This window comes from Camellia sinensis, chromosome 11 (assembly GCF_055761805.1).
Source record: "Camellia sinensis isolate YWXY chromosome 11, ASM5576180v1, whole genome shotgun sequence".
NCBI classification, from domain to species: Eukaryota; Viridiplantae; Streptophyta; class Magnoliopsida; order Ericales; family Theaceae; genus Camellia; species Camellia sinensis.
This window is the reverse complement of record NC_138971.1, coordinates 166,667,421-166,685,104: the sequence shown is the minus strand read 5'-3', so window position 1 is coordinate 166,685,104 and position 17,684 is coordinate 166,667,421. Positions and strand designations below refer to the sequence as shown.

The following is a 17,684-nucleotide window of genomic DNA, read 5'->3' as shown; positions in this document are numbered from 1 at the left end:
CAGGGTGTTCCGTCGCTAGGGTTCAAAATCCGCCATGGGTGGGATGGAAGGTAAACATTCGTGCCTCCCACCCCCCTTTGGGGTTTGTTCGTCGATAGCAGATTGCGGCAAATCCTCAATATGCGCCATTGGTTTCAGTTGGAGAGGAAAACTTGATCAAGAGGTTTTGTTCTTTCTGGTATTCCCACAGACGGCGCCAATTGTACGAGCACGAAATAATTCTTCTTGTATGATCCTGTTGATCAAGTTTGCGCTCTTCCAAACGTTGTCACTTTACTTTTTGAAAACACAAACGTGAGCTAGCCGGTGGATGTGTGCCGGAAACCCCTCCGATGCCTAAGTCAGCAAATAGACAATAGACACAAAAGCTCTGTGTATTCTAGAGTAAGAATTGGGATTGTGATACCTGTCCATAGGTCCTGCTATGAGCTTTTATAATTTTTACCTGGCATAATCCTAGTAGGACTCTTATTCCTTAATGTAGAGTCCTCCTAGGAATCATATTCCTGAAAGATAATGCTTATCCTTCAACACCCTCCTCACTGCTTAAACCAAGTGACTTTTTTTATAACAAATTTTTTTCCATAGGACCCATTAGATAATAAGTCCACTTATTAGGATCTACACGTAAGTACTTTTTTTTTTTTTGAATGTGTAGTGTTGCTGATCTCACCTGTGCCGTCTGTGGGAACTCCTTCCAGGGTGACCGGAGCCAGCGCAGCTGGGGGCTAATGTGCGGGAAATCCCACATCAGTCTGTGAGGGACTACTTTCCCACCTTATAAGCAGGCAGGCTCCTCTTACCTTGCATAGGCCTTTTCCCCCAGTGGGGGAGGAACAAAACCGTGCGGTCGGAATGCCAAAGCGGACAATATGTGCAAGGCATGGGGACCGGTGGCTTTAATTGGCGCCGTCTGTGGGAATTTCACGAAAAGCAAAACCTCTTGATCAAGTTTTCCTCTCTAGTTGAAAGCAATAGCGCACAATGAAGACTTGCCACAATCTGCTATTGATGGGCAAACACAGGAAGGGGGTGGGAGGCGCGAAGGTTTACCTTCTATCCCACCTATAGCGGAATTAGATCCCCAGCAAAGGAATCCATGGAGAGAAGCAAGAGAAAGACAGGGCTCAAGTCCACACCGCTCTCAAAGCCTTGATAGACAGAAGCGGAAGATAGATCCACAAGTTCTCGAAGATCGCATAAGGGAGCAAGACAAAGTAATAAGAAGAATGATGACTGACATAAAGTCTATGACGAGCCAGATAAAAGACAAAGGGAAGAAAAAAGGAGTCGGAGACAGAGGAGCAGGATTCGAAGCAGAGAAAGTCGAAGAAGAAGAAGAAGAAGACGGAGACAGAGAAGGAAGATTCGAAGAAAAAGAAGAGCAATGAAGAAGAAAGACGAGTTAAAAGAAGGACTTCTCATGATGATGATGATGGTTCTAAGTCGGAGGAAGAACAATTGCATGACCAAAGAGAGGGATGCAGCAGTAACAAGGAAGCTAGCTGAGCCAAAATTAACACAGAGGGAAGAAGAAGAAGCTGTTCAGAGGTCTAATGCTTTAGAGGAAGATGGCATTGGAGCTATAAAGAAAGTTTCAAGGCAAGAGTATTTGAAGAAATTGAAGGAGCTCAGAGATTATATAGAAGATGAGCAGTATCTATTTGATGGTGTAAAATTGACTGAAGTAGAATATCGTGAACTGAGTTGAGGGATTCAATGACAATGACGCTGCCCCTTACTATGGAAGCCCTGATAGAGAGAGTGCACCAACACATCAGAGTAGAGGAAGATGGGGCGCGCACCAAGGTAGAGTCTGGCACAACAGCGATGTCGGACAAAACACCTTCGACAAAAGATAACACGGTTGACAAGTAGGACCGACCGCGCAAAAATCTTTGCCCGACTAGGGGCAAAGTGGGCTGACAGGTTTGACCAACTCTTTTTGAAAAGTCTTTTGCCCGACTGGAGGGGCAACAGAAGAGGTTGGCTGGAAAAACCAACACCCCTCCTAAGCCTAGGATAAGGATCCAGGCTGCAGGACGTTTGGTCAGAATAACCAAACACTTTACTCTAGGTTGGCAGGAATAACCAACTTAGAGGTTGGCTGGAAAAACCAACACCCCTCCTAAGCCCAAGATAAGGATCCAGGCTACAGGACGTTTGGTCAGAATAACCAAGCACTTTATTCTAGGTTGGCAAGAATAACCAACTTAGAGGTTGGCTGGAAAAACCAACACTTCTCCTAAGCCGAGGATAAGGATCCAGGCTGCAGGACGTTTGGCTGAAAAAACCAAACACTTCGCTCAGAGTTGGCCGGAATAACTAACTTTGAGCTCTCTTCAGCTAGGATTAGGATCTGGGCTGAAGAGGTTGGCCGGAAAAACCAACACTTCTCCTAAGCCGAGATAAGGATCTAGGCTGCAGAAAGTTGGCAGGTTTGACTAACAAGTCTTTGCCCGACTGGGGCGCAATCAAGAAGTTTGGCAGGAATGGCCAAGCATTTAGCTCTTCTTCAAGCCGAGATAAGGATCCGCGCTGAAGAAGGTTGGCAAGAATAACCAATATTTAGCTCTCTTAAGCCAAGATGAGGATCTAGGTTGCAGGAAGGTGGCAGGTATGACCAACAAAATTTTTGGAACTCTTTGGCCGGGATGATGGTTACCTCGGCCAAAGCAGATTGGCAGGTATGACCAACAAATTTTTGAACTCTTTGGCCGGGATGATGGTTACCTCGGCTAAAGCAGGTTGGCAGGTATGACCAACAAAATTTTTTGGAACTCTTTGACCGGGATGATGGTTGCCTCGGCCAAAGCAGGTTGGCAGGTTTGACAAACAAATGTTTTTGAACTCTTTGGCCGGGATGATGGTTGCCTCGGCCAAAGCAGGTTGGCAGGTTTGACCAACAAATTTTTTTGAACTCTTTGGCCGGGATGATGGTTACCTCGGCGAGACACAGAGAGAATGACTAGCCATACGATTGTAAACTCGAAGGATATATACGTTGAAGGCAAAAAGGCAGGGCTATTCAAATTTTTGACATGACGGTGGTAACAGGAGAACGAGGATATTGGGGGCACGCCATGTATCCTGGGAATGACGTCGTACCAGATTAGTAGAAGAACATGTTGTGCAACTAACAAGGCTTAATGGGGGCCGAACAAACTTTTTAGCTCGGCAGAGTAGGGCATTCTTAGCTCGGCTGGAGGAAAAATAATCCCAATCATGCTACGCAGATGGAATTAAGGGGCAATTGAGAGGGTAATTTATGAACAAATTAGGCCGAGCTAGGAAGAGTCTTCTTTGGAAGTTAGGCCGCGCAATGGGCCGAGATAAGGGCTGGTATAGCTCGGTCTTAGGCCAAGAAGACATCTCATATTTCAGATTTAGGCCGAACTATGGGCCGAGGTATTTGGGCTTCACAAGTTGGACCTCGTCCTTGTTAGTTCGGTCGGAGACTGCTGTAGTTACCTCGGTCTAAACAGACAAAACTGAGGTAACATCAATAGTGAGGGCTGAGCTGTGTATAGCTCGGTAGGGTGGCATTCGATAGATCGGCTTTCGATCACACGGTCCGAATGGCAGGAGACCGAGATAAGCCAGTTCGGTCAGAAATGTATAACCGAGGTAAAGGGTTCAGCCATCTCACTTGGCTTGCAGTGATGAGACTCCTAGTAGGACTCTGCTAAGGAGAGTTAGAGTCCTACTGGGATTGTATAAACCATCTCACTTGGTCGGTAGTGAGTAGGAGTGTGACTCCTAGGAGGACTCTACTAAGGAGAGTTAGAGTCCTACTGGGATTGTGCAAAACCATCTCACTTGGTTGGTAGTGAGTAGGGTGTGTGATTCCTAGGAGGACTCTCATAGGGAGAGTTGGAATCCTACTAGGATTGTGCCAAAGTAAAGTCTATAAAAGCTCATGACCAAACCTATGGACAGGTATCCCAATTCTTACTCTAGAATACACAGAGCTTATTGTCTATTGTCTAATTGCTGACTTAGGCATCGGAGGGGTTTCCGGCACACACCCGCCGGTTAGCTCACGTTTGTGTTTTCAGGTGGCAAAGCAACATTGTTTGGAGGAGTGCAAACTTGATCAACAGGATCATACGAGAAGAATTATTTCGTGCTCGTACATCACCCAAAACTTGATTCAATCCATCAAGTGAAGTGTGTTCTTTTGTTTGCAAAGTTTCTTTCAAAACTTCTGAAAAATAAACTTAAATTATTAATATAAACCAAAGATATTATTTATAATCATCTAGTGATTTAAATTTCTTGAAGTTGAATAAATATCATAAATATTTTCGTACTCAATTATGGTGTCTAAATATGTTAAATCTAACATTATACATCAATCTGATTTATTAATTTTTTTGAAACAACATATCCAATTGAAACATTTAAGAGCACAACAATATGATATAGATGTAAATTTCTGATGTTCAATTGAAGTCCCAAGATTTTCTAACTCGATTGCTTAAACTTTTGCCTCATTTTCCTCACACAAACTTCACAGATATTGGACTTCTAACAAATTGCATGCTGTTACTAGATGTCCAGGCCAAAAATCCATGGACAAAGAGGCATCTCCGCTAGTGGCTACCTGGCTAAACGTCACTTGATATGTTATTTTCTAGCTCACCTCCGAGAATTAATTATTTTCTAGTTCAATTCTTTGGCTACACTAGGGGTGTAAAAATGGCCCGCAACTCATTGGCGGCCCGAAGCCTGCCCACCGCCCGAGATAGGCCCAGCCTGTTTAGGCTCGAGTCCCTAGGTTAGGGCCTGGGTCATCGTTTTCAAGCCTGGCCCGGCCCGCTTAGCCCAGCCATAGGCCTACTTAAGGCCCACTTAGGGCCCGACCTGAAACCCGGCCCGCCCAAGGCCTAGTGTATTTTTTAATGAAAAATAATAAAATTTTGGTAGCAAAATTTAAAAAAAATAAAAATAAAATGGTCAGGCCCACCTAAGTTCGACCCAAACCCAAGGCCAGGCCCACCCAAGGCCCGAATACCCCTGGGCTTATTTTTTTGGCCCGTAGGTTGGCCTAGCTCGAATTTTGGCAAGACTCCGCGAGGCTCAACATGGGCTGGGCCCAGCCTAAGCCCAGGTGGGCCCCGCCAGGCCGGGCTGAGCCAGATTTACACCCCTAGGCTACACCTTCAGGTATCTTAAAAATGGATAGGTAGTAGACAGTCAAGCTGATTAATACTGATTTAATTAAGGTTAATTTTCCAGTAAATGAGAGAAATCTTCTCTTCCTTTCTTCAACTATTAATCTATATATTGGGCTTCTCTTACAGCCACATAATTAGATATTACCTATTCAAGACAAGCAATCCTCCATAAAATCTAACTAAAGTTGACAAAAAATAATTCATAACTTTACTATATAAGGAGGCGTACCCAGTGTACGAAACTCCAGCTTAAGTGGGAATTGGGAAATGATTGATATATGCAGCCTTATCCTTGCAAACGGAGAGACTGTTTCCATGCCTCAAATCCATGGCCACCAAGTCACCAAAGCATAGTTTTACTAGTACACCAAGCACCCGCCCTTCAACTCAGAGCTTTACTATAGTTGATCAAAATATTTGACTGTTTGAAAACAACTTAGAGGCACAACCATTAGTGTATGCTATATACTAACCAAATAAAAGTAATATACATATATATATATATATATATAAACTAGTTGATAGATTAATCAGTGAACCTAGATTGAATGGGTTACAGGGGTTAATTAACAGAAATTTAAATTTAAATGTGGTTAAGAACACCTACATTCACAGAGCACATGGTCAAATGGGTACTTCTCATAGTACCTTCCAGCTTTCACCAAATCTTTTATCAAAATTTGATAACACATGACCTCCAACCATTTCATCAAAATTTGTATCAAATCAATTTTTTACTAAATTTTTCACCAAATCAAGATAAAAACAAACTTTTCACCAAATTTGATGAAAGTAATTTTTGGGGATAAATTTAGAATTTCTAAAAAGGATTTGATGAAATTCTTAAGTGAGGAAGGATTGGAGCATTCAAAATTTTCACCAAATCAAGCTTTTAGTTAAATTTGATAAAAACTTATTGGAGCCTTTCATATCAAATCAAGTTTTGAACCAATTTTTTATCCAAATTTAATGAAACAAATAATGAAGGATTGGAGATGCTCTTATTAATCACTATCTCTATTACTTTTACTTATAATAAGCCTGTTTACAGTCTTTAATAAATAAATAAAAAAACATTTGATTTTTCCTTTTCTTTCTTTTTTTTCTTTTTTTTTTTTTAGGAATGTGTAGTGTTGCTGATTTCCCCTAAAAATTAATTCAATACATCCATTCAATTGTATTCTCTTGTTTGAAAAGTTTCTCTCAAAACTTGTGAAAAATAAATTAAACATCAATATATATATATATATATAAATGTATCACTACAACATTTTCTTAGTTTAGTGAAATTTGAAAGTGCCACAAAACTATTGGTTTAATGACATTTTTTAGTCTTGTGGCATTTTGAAGAAGTGCCATTTGTATCCGTGCCACGGTAGATACTAGTGGCAAGGTAGATACTTGCAACTGTCACTACACCATCATGGCTAAAAACTTTCAATGGCATTTTGATGTCATGGCAGATATTATTTGTGGCACTATCAAGTGTCATTAAAAAAAGAGTTAGTGACACTTATAAGTGTCATTACACCATCAAGACTAAAACCTTTCAGTGACACTTTAATGTCATGGTAAGCACTATTCGTGACGCTATCAAGTGCCATTCGTGATGATAATTCATTGTAGAACAATTTGATCCGCTCTTGCGGAGACTCGAACCGCCAACCTCCCGCACCATAAACCTTATACACCACACTCTTCCCACTACACCTCTATAGCACCACATGATTATATATGCAACATATATCATTTATATATACATACATCCATATTAATATAAAATTATATGTATAAATATAATTATTTTATTGAACATAATTTATGTAAAATAAACTATTTACTAGCAAAGTAAAAAAAGACCACTTATGGCGACTAAAAATATTTTTGAGTCGCCAATTCTATACTTTTGGCTACTAATTGTTTTTTAGTTGCTAAAAAACTTAACTTTTGCCGACCAAAATCGGATTTGGTCGCCGAAGATGCACTTTCAGCTACCAAAATTTTGGTCGCCAAAAAATTTAACTCCCACCTTAGGATTTTAGTTCTCCTGCGCTAAAAATGGCCACTTTTGGTGACTAAATTTATTTTTTAGTCGCCAATTGTAGACTTTTGGCTACTAAAACTTTTTCAGTCACCAAAAATCTTTACTTTTGGCTACTAAAATTTTTTTAGTCGGTAAAACCCATATAATCAGCGACCAAACTTATTTTTAGTCGCCAATTGTAGACTTTTGGCTACTAAATTTTTTTAGTCGCCAAAAAGCTTTACTTTGGGCTCACTACAAGAATTTTCACTTTTGGCGACTAAATTTTTAGTCGCCAAAAGTCATTTTTAGTCGCCTATAGTCTTTCCATGACTAAATTTTTTGGTCGGTAAATTAGTAGCCGAAGAGTAGTCGGCAATCCTAATTGGCAACTAAACTTCATTTAGTCGCGAAATGTATTCATTTGCCGACTAAATATTTAGTCGCCAATAGGTTGGAAAATTAATTAAATAATACATTTTTGCCGACCAATTTTTTTGTCTCCAAAAGCCAATAATTTAGTCGTGGAAAAATTTTTAACTACTAAATTGTTTAGTCGCCTAAAGCAACTATTAGTGTTTTGGCTATTAAAATTTTGGTCGCCTAAAGTCCATCTTTTTTGGCTACTAAAATTTTAGTCGGCAAATAGTATTTCTTTTGGCTACTAAAAATTTAGTCGCCTAAACTTCCACATTTTTGGTTACTAAATTTTTAGTCGGCAAAAATATTTTTTTATGCTTCAGCTTTTGTTTTTAGCTACGAAAGATTTTAGTCGCCAAATGTTTGATTTTCTTTTGGCTACAAAACTTTAGTAGCCAAATGTTTGATTTTCTTTTGGCTACAAAACATTTAGTAGCCAAATGGTTGTTTTTCTTTTGGCTACAAAAAATTTAGTAGCCAAATGTTTGATTTTCTTTTGGCTACAAAACTTTTAGTAGCCAAAGGTTTTTTTTTTTTTTTTCCCCTTATTTTGGCTACAAAATGTTTAGTCGACAAAAACATGATATTATGTTTTATTGCAAATATTATAATGTGTCCATAACCTGTCTGTATTTCATGCAACCTGTAATACGTATATAAATAAAATGATACATAAACTATCAATCATTCCACAATCTGCATCTGTATACAAAAAATAAATTACTTTAACTATCCAAGTAAATACAAACCAACTATTGTCCAAACTAAAATAATAATTCCATACAAAATATAGAATCATACAAAAAGTAAAGCCCTCCATATACAAAAATTACATTTACTATACCATGTGAAATGACCATTTGGCATGGTACAAATTCCCATCGTAATCTGTACCACGACAAAAGGTGATGTATGTACCAAGCCAAAAGTACATCTATGTACCACGAAAAAAAATCATATATCTGTACGGCGATAAAAGGTGATTTATCTACCATGCCAGTAATTATCTGTTGGCTGCCAAAAGTTTTCTGTATCAGCAATAGTTAACTGCACAAAAAGAGACGACAAAAGTATTATATTACTTCTATACAAAAGTACAATTTCTTCTCCATACACCAAAATATCTCTGGAAGTCCACGCATCAAAGTCATCTACAAAAAAAAAAAAAAAAAAAAAAAAAATTAGAATTGTATCCAAAAATGCCCAACTTCATGAATGAATTTGGCAACAAGTGACAAATAAAAATAAGTGAGAAGCAACCTTCCATGATGAATCAATTATCAGTCATTCTTCAGCCTCTCTAAAGTCTTTTGTTATAAGGGACATTGTTAAATGCAGAACAATCATTACTAAATTTTTCATTAGTAACATAAAGCTAATGTAACAATCTTCTTTTTGTATGCAACATATATCCAAATTCTGTGGCTAAACCAATATCAAAGCCCAATGTCAATAGAAAGTATTCTTTTTACCAACTTCCTTATTATTTGTTTGCAAAAGGCACTTGAATCATTAGATTGGATATAAAACCATTGCTGCTTATTAATGTATGTCAGTGCCATTTCAGAATGGACATTTCAACATGTGATAACTTTAATAACAAAAATAAATTTCAATCATAAAAGGAAATATGTAGAAATGTATGTTGAGACACCTATAAATGGTTCATCAAAGAAAGAATACTTAATATCTCATGTTAAACATGGCCTCAGAAACACCATGAGCATGTTTCATACTTGTATGAAAGCTTAAATATAATATAACACACGTGTGTACGTTCAAAAAATTAGCAAGTTTATAACAAGGCGTAAACTGAATTCATATTGGTTTCTGAATATTTTTCCCATAATTTTCATTACTATACATCTACAATACATTCCATCAGTTGTCACAAGTCCTATTTGTAATGGAGAAGTTGCTCGTGAGAGTCAGATGGAGGTTCGGGGGCTGTTTTGAAGTTTCGCCCCCGAAACGCCCTTTTTCGACTAAGTTTTGGGCGTATTCGGCTCTAAATCTCAACCTACGGGCCCGAATAACATTCCGTCAGTTGTCACAAGTCATATTTGGCATGGAAAAGCTGTTCGTGTTGGCCACACGGCGAGTCAAGGGCTGTTTTGAATTTTCGCCCCCGAAATGCCGTTTTTCGACTAAGTTTTGGGCGTATTCGTCTCTAAATCCCAACCTACGGGTCTGAATAACATTCCAGCATTTGTCACAAGTCCTATTTGGCATGGGAAAGGTGTTCGTGTCAGCCACACGGCGGTTCGGGGGCTGTTTTGAATTTTCGCCTCCGAAATGCCCTTTTTCAACTAAGTTTTGGGCATATTTGGCTCTAAATCCCAACATATGGGTCCAAATAACATTCCGTCAGTTGTCATGAGTTATATTTGGCATGGGGAAGCTGTTCATGTTGGCCACACAGCGGATCAAGGGCTGTTTTAAATTTTCACCCCCGAAACGCCGTTTTTCGACTAAGTTTTGGGCGTATTCGTTTCTAATTACCAACCTACGGGTCCGAATAACATTCCGTCATTTGTCACAAGTCCTATTTGGCATGGGAAAGGTGTTCGTGTCAGACACACGGTGGTTCAGAGGCTGTTTTGAAGTTTCGCCCCTGAAACGCCTTTTTTTTACTAAGTTTTGGGCGTATTCGGCTCTAAATCTCAACCTATAGGTCCGAATAACATTCCATCAATTGTCACAAGTCATATTTGGCATGGGGAAGCTGTTCGTGTCGGCCACACGACGGTTCAATGATGTGCTGTGTGTGTAATGCATTTCCCTGCAAAGATATATATATATATATATAGCCTCTGTTAACATCATGTCACTGTTGCTTTACTTGATTCATTGTGTTTCTTTAGAAATTTCATGGCATGTTTCTCTTTGATCAAGTATGAGGTAGTTGACATGCTGCCATCTATTGAAATAAAGAAAACAGAGTATGGTGGGAGAGCTAACAAAGTCTCAACAATATAAAATGGACTAATTCAACTGCTAGAAGCAAAAATGAAATTATTTCTTGAAAGGGATTGAGCCTCCTACATCCTTGGACTAGAAATTGATATGGACAAAGATATTGATGAGTAGGAATAGATGATTTAACTAACTGGAAAAAAAAATCAAATTTATTTTTCTAAAAGTGATGGCGCTTCATTTCATTGGTCAATGTTATATAGGCGGAGGGAATCATCTGCCTACTTTTGATTTGTTTCTTCAAAATGGAAAACATTTTTATTTATTAATGTATTATATGGGCGAGGGGAATCATCTGGCTAATTTTTATTTATCAAAATGGGAAAGTAACTGCTCCTGCAACTTTGTTTGATTCAATTTGGGATTATGAGGTGTTCCAAAGAAAAAAGGCAAAGAATAGACCACACAGGTTTGGTAATTCCTTTTGATCACCAATAAAATATGAAATATGAATTAAAATTAGTTGAATTCTAGAGTAACACAATTTTGAGGTCATTAATGTAGGACAGGTTAAGACTGAATATGAACATGGAAAGGACAAAGTTACCACCTGAAGTTTTATTGTTTGATTAATAATACCACCTGAACTTACTACCTGAATTTTTCTTGAATGGACAAGCATTCAATATACAAATTTTGAGAACAAACCTATGCTTCAAAGTTTATAGTTATTTCCATGTATATCTTCCAACAATTAATAAATAAGTAAAAAGAAGCCAATGAGTCAGGATTTGGTGGTCACTTTTAGCTTAAATTTCCCAGTTACAAGAAAATTACAATTCAAGAAGGAAGATCAATAGCATATGCTCACTGCATCAGATTGCTATCATTAAAACCAATATTCCATATTGCTTTAATCTTATAAATTTCGAGATTGGTCATTGATTATGGGTTTGAATCTTATAAATTTCTTCTCTCTCAAACCCATAAAACGAAAATCAAACCTATAAAACTAAAATCAAACCCATTTTCGACATGAAGAATATCATAATTTCATAGAAATCAAACACTTCAACCAAACCCATTATCAAAATCAACACAAAATTAAATTAAAAAAATCATATAAACCCTAGATGAAGTGTGAGAAATGGGGAAATAGGGGAAGGGAGAGAGAGAGAGAGAGAGAGAGAGAAACAGAGAGAGAGGGAATGGCTCGACACAGAGAGAGAGACCCAGATCGACAATGAGGGAGAGGACCAAACGCGACAGTGACAAACCTATGATTTGCGGCAGTGTTGGTGGTGATTTCGGCGATGGCGGTGGCAACGTGCGACGGTGGGGATGGACGTTGGCCAGCGACAGTGGTAGTGACAGTCGGTGGTGAGAGGGAGAGGCAGAGAGAGAACCGCTGAAGAAAGAGAGAAGAGGTGCTGGTTTGTGGTTTGGAAACGAAATATATACATATATATATATATATATATTACACCATTGGCGACTAAAAGTTTTTAGTCGCTCAAAGTGTTTCATAAATCCCTCCAAACTATTTAAAATATCTCCCTCTAATAATTTTAGTTCTTTGGTGACTAAAATTATTTTTCGTCGCTGAACATAAACTTTTGGCTACTAAAATTTTGGTCGCCAAAGGTAAAAAATAATTTTTTATTTTCCAATCGGCGACTAAAGCGTTTTTGTAGCCAAATCTCTACCTACTGCGACTAAAATTATTTTTTGTCGCTGAAAATAAACTTTTGGCAAATAAACTTTCGCCAATTCTGGTATTTTTGGCGACTAAATTTTTTTTTAGTCGCCAATAAACAATATACCCCGACTAAAAAGAATTAGTAGCAAAATATTTTACTTTTTCCAACTAAAAAAAAATTTAGTTGCCATTTCTACAACTTTTGACGACTAAATTTTTTGTAGTCGCCAATTTTGGTCGCCAAAGGTGCATTTTGTTGTAATGGCTACTAAAAAAATTTTTAGTCACTAAAACCCATATAATAAGTGACCAAACATAGTTTTAGTCGCCAATTGTAGACTTTTGGCTACTAAAATAGTTTAGTCGCCAAAAAGCTTTACTTTTGGTTACTAATGCTGTTTTGGTCGCTGAAAGCTATACTTTCAGCGACGAAATTTTTTTTGGTCAGGAAATTTATTCGCTGAATGTGCTTTTTCCTATAGTGTATATTGAGTTTTATTTATTTATTTTTAATCATTTACTGCATTTTTAAAATTTAGAAAATATATTGGCATTTTTTGTTTTTTCAAAAATGCCATTATAAGTTTGGAAAGTTTTTGGCTTAGTGGCATTTCTCAAAATGCTATAAAATATTTGTTTATGACACTTTTCACCTAAGTGCCATAAAAAGTAATTTGCACCTACCTAGTGTGCTGACATTTTTTAAAAAATGCCATTGCCACTAAAGTTTAGTGGTATCTGTTGGTAAATGTCACGAACATAATTTTTTGTGTCATTATTTTATAAAATGCCATAAAATTGATGTGACATTTCTTTATTGAAATGCCACTAGAGCCTTATATGTTTGTGGTTCTGTGATATTTTTCTAAAACATTTAATGTCAATTTTTATTTTTGTGGCATTTTCTAAAAACATGTCACTAGTGTAGTGTTACTAAAGTGTAAATTTGTTGTAGTGACATTTTTGTTGTAGTGAAGTGACTTTTTTTAATTGAAATGCTACTAGAACCTTGTATGTTTGTGGCTCTATGATATTTTTCTAAAAAATGCCACCAAATATTCTTTTTGTGACATTTTTTAAGAACATGCCACTAGTATGGTGTCACTAAAATGTGTTTTTGTTATAGGGTATCATGTTTTAAAACACATTCGAAATTAAGTCAATATTTTTCAAACTAAAATCTAGTGATTTAAATTTCTTGACATTAAATAAAAATAAGAGATATTGTCGTACTCAATTATGTATCCAAACATGATAAACCTAATATTGTACGTCGTTCTGATTATCAATTTAACCCATTAGAGCAACCCTGTTTTTCAAAACAATGCATGTCATTTTGATGTATTAATTTTTTTGAAACAATATATTCAATTGAAACATTTCAGAGCAGAACAATATGATATAGAAGTACATTTCTGTTGTGCAATTGAAGTCCCAAGATTTTCCAACTCGGTTGCTTGAGCTTTTGCCTCATTTTCCTCGCACCAACTTCACAGATATCGGACTTCTAACAAATTGTATGCTGTTACTAGATGTCCAGGATAGAATTCCATGGACGAAAGAGGCATCTCCGCCTGTGGCTACTCGACTAAACGTCACTTGATATGTTATTTTCTGGTTCACCTCCGAGAACTCAAGCCTAGTAGTATTGAGAGTCACATTAACACCTGCTGGTGCAACAATGACTGAGTCATAAGATGAATTAGCCTCTCCAACGTTTGTCACAGTCCTCGTATAAGTCTGATGACCAGAACCAAGAGTGATAGAAAATGAAGGATAATTTAGCTGTGCTTCTGGTATTTTGGATACTTTTGAACACTTCACTGTATGTTTTGTTATGAAATAGATGTCTTGGTCGGTGTAGTTCAAGCCACACAAGTAAGGTATGTAATCATTAGGTTTAAGGTCATAGACAAGTCCTGGATTGATGGCTCTTGATGGGTTGACATGACCTGAGCCGATAGCAAATATGTCAGCCGGAAATAACGTTTCGTCAATAATGGGCTTGCCAAGGTGGTTTGCCCTGTCAGTAGTAGTCATGATTGCAGATTTGATAGCAGCAGGTGACCAATTAGGATGTGCACTTTTGAGCAAGGCCGCAATGCCACTAAGGTGAGGACAAGACATTGAGGTACCCGAAACCATGTTAAATGTCAATCTAGAATTGGTCTTGTTTTCAATAGAGATAGGCCAGGCAGCTAGAATATTCACACCGGGCCCAATGACGTCCGGTTTCAAGATGCCTGGGCTAGCCAAGCTCGGGCCTCTTGATGAGAAGGAACTCACCATGGGAGCCAACTTGTCCCCTACGATGGTTCCTTTAAACACGATCATAGACGTTGGTGTCTTTGTTGATTTTATGTACTCTTTGATATATTGTCCAGCAATATAACTCACGTGTGTTGCTGGCAAGACGTGAGCCTCGGCCAATATAGTAAACCCATCTCGCTCTTGGTTCATGATTATCATGGCGACCCCACCAGCGTCCTTCACGGCCTGCCCTTTCTCGACATTTTCTATGTCGCCGCCTGCCTCACACAACACTACCTTTCCTTTGAGGTTAACGTCGATCAACAATAACGGGTCACAAAATGCCAAGGTTGGATTGCTGGTGCCGGCATAGACAAGAGGCAACAAAGTAGAGGAGAAATTAGTAGGCTGGAAAAGTGACTGGCCGTCACACTCCGTTTTGTCTCCGAGCACTGCCGTGGCTGTTATGCTTCTATCTATTGTGCTTGCGCCAACGGTTAGAACCCACGGAGCCTCGTTTGCTAACGAAGCATTTTCAGGTCCAGAATTACCCGCTGAACAGCTTACAAAAATGCTTATTTGCATTGCCCCAAACGCGCCCTTTGCAATATTATCCTCGCGGAAAGGGATTGAGCTTCCGCCGAGTGATAAAGACAGGATGTCGACACCGTCCTCCACGGCAGCATCCATTCCTGCCAAAACGTCGGATTCAAAACATCCAAACAGCGTACAAACTTTGTAAATGGCCAAGTGAGCATGTGGGGCCATCCCTGCCGCCGTACCTTTGGCTTGTCCAAACACACTTGCATTCCTCACAAAATTCCCGGCAGCCGTGCTCGCCGTGTGGGTTCCATGTCCTAAGTCGTCGAACGGGCCCACGGTTGATTCGGGAATGAAATTCCTAGCTCCAATGAGTTTTTTATTGCACGCTGTCCTTTTAAACTCGCACTTCCCTTTCCATTTTGCCGGTGGACACGGTACTCCCTTGTCGTTGAACGAGGGATGCTTCGGATTAACTCCGGTGTCGAGAAGTCCGACGATCACGCCCTTGCCGTAGTTTGAGCCCACCCAAGCCCCTGAATTCTGCCGCAAGTTCAACCCCATGAAACCTGGACTGTGAGTTGTGTGCAAAGACAACAGTCTTTGAGGCTGAGCTGACACAAACCCGTCAATCTTTTCCATGGCTTTAGCTTCCTCTGGTGACAGTCTGGCTGCAAAACCGGTGATAACGTTTCGATAAGAATAAACCAAGCGAGACGACGATGGTAAAAATGACTGGTGCCAGTTTTCGATCTCTTTAGGGTCGGAGGAGAAGACTCGGGCCTCGAGGGAGTTTACGTGGACAATGTAGGTCTCTAAAATGGTTGGGTCTGTCAATGGAGTTTCTGGTGTTTGAGCCATGGTGGGGTATGAATTGAAAATGCATATGAGACTCAGAATCAACATGACAGCCATGCTTGCCGTGAGTAATTCACAACACTTCATGTTATCAATGACTGTAAAAGAACTATACATATATATATACCATCGGGGAACATAGATTGAATGGAAAGAAACTTAATGTCATTCAGAGGCCCCACATTGACAGTACATAAGACCGAATTGGTACATTAATCATCTCCGTTATTTTTTGCTTACAATGATCCTAGCTATTTACAGGTTTTGAAAGGAAAATAAATAAATAAATCGGAAAGAGTATTATAATTTTTGAAAATAAATAAATAAATCAGAAAGAGTATTGCTATGTATGCTTAAAATTTGACTCATTTTTTGAATCTAATAATGTCGCAATGTATTAAAATATTTAAAACAAATTTATCTCTTTTATTTTCACTAATCATCTACTAATTATTTTATTTATGTTTGGAATGTGCTAAAATAGCCTATCCCAGGCTAAAATAGTCAATAAAAAACAAAAAAACACTCTATCACATCATTCTTTTTATTTTTTACACACATTTTTTGTAAAAACCTAAATAGCGAAAATAATTTATTCCCAAACGGGATCCACTGGGTTTACACTACAAGAAGTTGGGTCTTGAATGATGAATTTTTTTTGTCTCTAAAGAGCTAATTTCGTCACTATAGATATTTGTGAGGAAATATTTTCCTCACCGGTTTCATCATTGAAGGTTTGTCACTAAAAATCACCGTGATGAAAAATAATTTTGTCACCAATAATATTACTTTAGTGACGAAATTTTTTGTCACCAATAAAATAACATTTTGTCGCCAAAAATCCTCATTTTCGTCACCAAATAGTTATTCAGTACCATGTTTATAACTTTAGTTGACGAAAAATTTGTCACGCATGTTGATCATTGATGAGGAAATAATTTCGTCACAATAAGATGTAAAGATAACGACATTTTTCATCTCCAAAAGTCATACATGGGTGACGAAATATATTTCGTGACAAAAATATATATACGTGATGAAATTTTTAGTCACCAAAAACAAAATCAATGAAAACTTTCATATATAAGCTGCAATAAATTGTCACAAAAAATATTTATTAACGACAAATAATTACTTTATCATAATAACAAGTATAAATGAAGAAAAAAATTCGTCACTAAACTTGTCCCATATTTTATATTTCAATTTAAATTATTATTTCACAAATAGCCCTACTCGTATCCCAATAGCCTTTTAAGGGCATGTTTGATTGAGTGGATTAGAGCATGGGATTGGGATTATTAATCCGTGGACCTAATTATCCTAGGTTTGTTTTAACATTTTGGTTTAGGATTATTAATCCAATGGATAATTAATCCAACAAATTTGTAGGATTATTAGTAATGGGGTAGGGGTGAGATTATTAATCTAATGGATATTGATCCAATTGGATAGTGAATACCACACTAATTTAATAGGATTATTAATACTTCACTATTAATCTTGTGAATCAAACATGACCTAAATGTACTAAGAAATCTACTAGTTATTATACACCACTCCACAAAAAAATTTACTAAACAATTCATATCATAAATCAAAATATATCTATCAAACAAATTTAAAAATAATCCATTAAGTATAACAAAAAAATCATCAAAGTAAATCCCAAAATGAACTGACATATAGTCCACAAAAAAAAAAAAAAAAAAAAAATCAACACTCGATCTTGATTTGCAACTAGGACTAAAGTATCAGTTCAGGAAAAAAATTCAGCACTTGATCTTGATTTGCAAGT

General features: G+C 37.8%; 1 pseudogene across 1 annotated transcript; it reads right to left on the bottom strand.

Moving 5' to 3' along the window:
• Positions 1 to 13,708: 13,708 nt before the first annotated feature.
• LOC114261282 (subtilisin-like protease pseudogene) lies at positions 13,709 to 15,973 on the bottom strand (annotated as a pseudogene). The gene has a single exon (XR_014344653.1). The product of XR_014344653.1 is annotated as a subtilisin-like protease pseudogene (transcript).
• Positions 15,974 to 17,684: the final 1,711 nt, after the last annotated feature.